This window comes from Cibotium barometz, chromosome 11, assembly GCF_041138505.1.
Source record: "Cibotium barometz isolate CiBa-2024 chromosome 11, ASM4113850v1, whole genome shotgun sequence".
NCBI lineage: Eukaryota > Viridiplantae > Streptophyta > Polypodiopsida > Cyatheales > Cibotiaceae > Cibotium > Cibotium barometz.
In genome coordinates, this window is record NC_141056.1 from 28,746,033 (window position 1) to 28,750,604 (window position 4,572).

General features: G+C 40.9%; 2 long non-coding RNA genes across 2 annotated transcripts; both read left to right on the forward strand.

The window, feature by feature from the left end:
• Positions 1-574: 574 nt before the first annotated feature.
• Positions 575-1,159, forward strand: LOC147634011 (uncharacterized). Its single transcript, XR_015266874.1, has 3 exons — positions 575-752; positions 903-980; positions 1,079-1,159. It is a non-coding gene; the product is annotated as an uncharacterized LOC147634011 (long non-coding RNA).
• Positions 1,160-1,256: 97 nt separating this feature from the next.
• On the forward strand, positions 1,257-2,453 carry LOC147634012 (uncharacterized). The gene is made up of 4 exons (XR_015266875.1): positions 1,257-1,356; positions 1,480-1,530; positions 1,674-1,754; positions 1,876-2,453. It is a non-coding gene; the product is annotated as an uncharacterized LOC147634012 (long non-coding RNA).
• The last annotated feature ends 2,119 nt before the right edge of the window (positions 2,454-4,572 follow it).

A 4,572-nucleotide genomic window follows, 5' to 3' on the forward strand; every position in this document is an offset into this window, starting at 1 on the left:
TCTCTGGGTCGCCTCCCCACCGTCCCCTCTCCCCCACCAAAGCAACATAGACCCAGCATCTACCCTTAAAAGACATGAACCATGCTCGATAGAGAGAGAGGGTGCAAGAGAGGGTTCGAGTTCAAGATGTTTGAGAGAAAGAGAGAGGTGGTGCAAGGCAGAAAGAGAGAGATCATAGGTTGGCTTCTTGGATTCTGTACATGATGAGCCCTAGTGTGTAGAGATATGCGTGTCTGGCTTCTGTGGAAAGCCGGGATGCATGTATTGAGAGAGAGGAAGAGTCTTCGAGAAAAGCAGCTTTTGAAACATGCTATTTAGGAGGTACTAGATTTTAGGAGATTCACATAGGTAGGTTTGTTTTTCAAAACAAACCTAGATTTAGGAGATTCACATAGGTAGGTTTGTTTTTCAAAACAAAAGGTCAACCGGTAACTTCAGTAAGGTTGGCCTGTTGATTTGGATTAATTAATTCATACAATCACAGAAAAAACGTTTTGGGGCCTTGTTCGCAATGCTTTTTATAGGCTACGTTAAATTATCTTTATAATTATATAATTCAGTCATGGATTCGAGAGCCCCCAAACCTAAGAAAACTTCACCATACCATGGAGTCTCGAGGTGAATTTATCGCTCATTAAATTAATCATTCTGTTTAAAGTATAATTGTGTTATATTCCATATTGTTTTTGGCATTGCTGGCTACGGTGCTTATCTTTGTGAGAGATCAGAGAAAGCTCCACGGTCAAGACAAGGTGTGTTTGCGCTAATCCTCAAACTTAAAAACTCTCAATTAATATAATTAAGCTTATATGATCCATCAAGTTCTTCTTCTCATGGATTTCTGTCTAACTGCATGTTTCACTGAGGCTACCATAGCATTCACTGTGCCTTTCTCTTTTCAGAAACTTAATTGTGAGGTTGTCTTATGCAATAAAACCCTTCTTGGGACATTGCTGCACCTCCCCCTGCAGTTTATCTGGGTGAGTGATTCTGTGTTACCATATCACCTTCAAAAGCTGGGAAGGTAATGCACATGCTCACATGTTTATTAGTGTTAATGCCTTGACTTTCTCTCTAGGTGTATATGATGATGCCCAGAAAGCTGCAAGGGCATATACGACCGCCGCACTGCACTTAAATACTGGGGTCAATCAATTTTCCAGTAAGTGGATGCCTATGTTGTGATAGCCAAACATATATGGTATACTGATTTGTGAATATCCTTCTCTCACAAATTGCAGCAAATTGCCTCACCATGCAGACCTTCAACATTGCTTTGTAGATCGACGATTACGCCAAAGATTTAGAGGAAATGCAAACCATGACAAAGGAAGAGTATGTTGCAAGTCTCATAAGGTGAAAATTCAGGTTCAGTTATTGTATTCAAATGCCTATTTGAAGTGGTAATGATCTAAAACCTGTGTCTCAAAACAGTGTAAGAGCTTTAAAGCATGGCTTTTGTTTTCTTGTATTATTCAGGAATAGCAGTGGATTTGCCAAGGGTGCTTCCAAGTATAGAGGGGTCTCCAGGTTTGCTCACCATCATTTGCATACCATATTGTCTTTTACCATATTTGCAGTAACTAGGGTTTAGGGTTCAAGGTTGTTGAGGGTAACTCTTTGGTTGTAAACACTTATCATCCCAACCCTTTCAATATTTTGTAATGAAGCAGGCGACGCAACAAACATGGTGGTTGGCAAGCCCGGATAAAGAAATGTGCTGGCTAGAAAGATAATCTATTTGGGAACTTTTGGTGGTAAGCTTCCAGTTTTGTTTGCATTGTAGAGCAATCCACTTCACTTCATAGCTTATATCCTGACATTGAGTTTTTAACCTTGACTGGGTGGCCATCCCATGATGTGGGGGCTTTATAGATACAGAGGAAGAGGCGGGCACGGCATACGACATTGTTGCAAGCAAATTCAGAGGGCTCAAGGCTGTGACAAACTTTGGCATACATAATTATGACATCCCAGAGATCTTGGGGAGTGATTGCTTTGCATTCGATCAGCTCCCCCGTGAAAACTCTCCGAGTACAAGCGTCCATACGACAACCGAACGGTTGCATCCAATTTTTCAAGATGGGTTGCATTTGCAATAGGGGTGCAAAATAGGTTTTGGCATAGGACTCATACATTGGACTATTGCTTCAGGGATTGTTAAAGTATGGTGTCCATGCGTGTGAAGCATGTCCTGATGGCCAACCACTACCTGAAAATGTCAAATATTTGGAAGGGTGGTACCCCCTTGTGGTACAACGGACCGGGGGGGTGTAATACAACTACATGTTCTCCAGCAAATGGCATCAAGTTCAAGCAAAATACATACTCATTTCAGCCCTAGGCCAAAGCCAACAAGCCTTCTTTGCCATAGCAATGCCTTGCCTTTTCATACCTTTTCATATGATATGCTAAGCAATATTCTAATGGAGTAAGTTGAGAAGAACACAATAGATTCAATGTTAGTCTTTTGATGGAATATTCAAAACAATGAGCTGGGTGGATCTACTTGTGTGACCACCCACTTGTGTGTAATGAAACTTAATAGTTGACCATACATAGGCTTAAGGGACTATGCCATTGACAACTAAGGAAAACAATTGAGTTTAATTCAGTTAATCATGAGGACAAGACTTAAAATTGTTGCTTCAATTTGCTGTTAATTGGGGTTAGTAGAATTGGGATGCCATAGCTTCATGTAAGGGACATATTCAATCGATCTTAAATCCACACATCACTAAAATATGTAAGTGGTCTTTTACTTTAGATTGAACAGATAGGATGTGCCGGAATAATTGTGAAAACATTTGGGGAGCCTTATCCTTTATATTGGCTGATTAATAAGGGCTCCATGTTTTGGATGATTACATACATATATATGGACCAAGGACATTGTATATCAAGCCAAGATAAAGATAGTATGCATTGGTCATGCTATTGGGTGTGTAGCCTAGCTGTGAGACTATATTTATGTACTCATTTAGTAGACTTATCAAATTCAATTCACACAATTTTATCCCCAAGGCGGTAGCCTAGTGCAAAGGGCTTGGGTCTCGAGGTTCGAAATTCAAATCCTCTTGGGGACATCTTTCCTAGTGTGTGTTTGCATGCAGGTTGGGCACGATAGTCACCATCCCACACATTAATCAAGTCATTGTTATATCGTCTGGATGTTTCCACATCATCATCGAGATGATCCTATGGTGACAACAGTGTGCTTTGTTTGCCCCTCAAGCTTGATGCTCTATGTGAGACCCCTCTGCCCCCTCCGCGCACCGGATTTCCGGTTGCTAGCAGCGGAAGTAGCTTCATCTTGTGCAGGGCAGGATTTCCCACTCGGGGCCTCGCCCTCGAATGTCCGGACACGAGACTAATCTGGTAGTCATTCCGAAATCGAAACCGGGAAAATTTCCCTTGTCCGAAAAACGGGGACGATTCCACCTTTTTGATTTTCTTAACTAACGGGGTCAAGAGATTAAACTATCCTCCTTCACCTGATTAAACCAAATAGAAGAAAAACTATTACATATTTAACTTGAAGAAATCAACGCTTTTTTTCTAATCAAAATCAGGCACAGCCGTGTTGATCTAATCATTTGAGAAGCCTTCAGGTTTTTATTTAACTACTCGAGTTCTAAACGTATTCCTATTATTCAATTTCATTATTAAAACTCCATTGATTTCAGCCGGTGGGTTAGCCACCACACAACCACTAGAATCGGTAGAACCAGATAATTACTCACCCATCCATAATTGAATGCCTTTCTTAACTTTTATTTTCGAATACAGATACACACACACTCCTCTTTAAAACTTTAACTTATAAAACAATCCATTGACAAACAATTATGATTTACAGATGTCATAACTCAAAAATTTCATCCAGTCCCTTGTTTCTCAAAAAATAGAATCACTCTGGACTCTCCGTTGAGACCAGCTGGTCAGCAACAACGGGATCCAGTAACAGATTACAATAATCATTCGTTCATCATACAATCTTCCACGACATACGCATGGGTGTCTTAGGCACTGCGAGCCCGTGCATCGCCTGGTCAGAACCCTCCAGGATTCTCCTTAGGTGTCCTGGCACTTCACTCAGGGACCGCTTCGTCGGCCCTCGTCCATCGTACCAAAAGCGCACCATTTTAACCGTACCGAGGCTGGTCAAGACCTGGGCAGGCTTTGCCGCGTGAGCTATCTTTTGAACACTCCCCGATCACCAGCTGTTGTTGGAACCGAACTTTTCTTAGAAAAACATATACCAAATATTCCCTCCAGTATTCTGGCGTAAGACAGTCTTTTAAGAAAACAGGGTTTCTATGCAAGTTTTCAGTTTGAATTTTCATTTGAATACAAGGAGTATTTCTTGAATCAGTATCTCCAAAACTTCTTAATCGTAATTCTGAATTTCATAACAGAATTCCTCGAATTCTGTAACTTTGATCCACAGATCAATTCAAAGGGTCTCAAACTTAGTTTCAGATTTGGCAGGAGTTTTGAGTGTATTTTTCTAAACTGGTCACATCTTTTTTCCTCGAAACTGACGAAGGAGTTTGGTCTTGGTCATAGTCT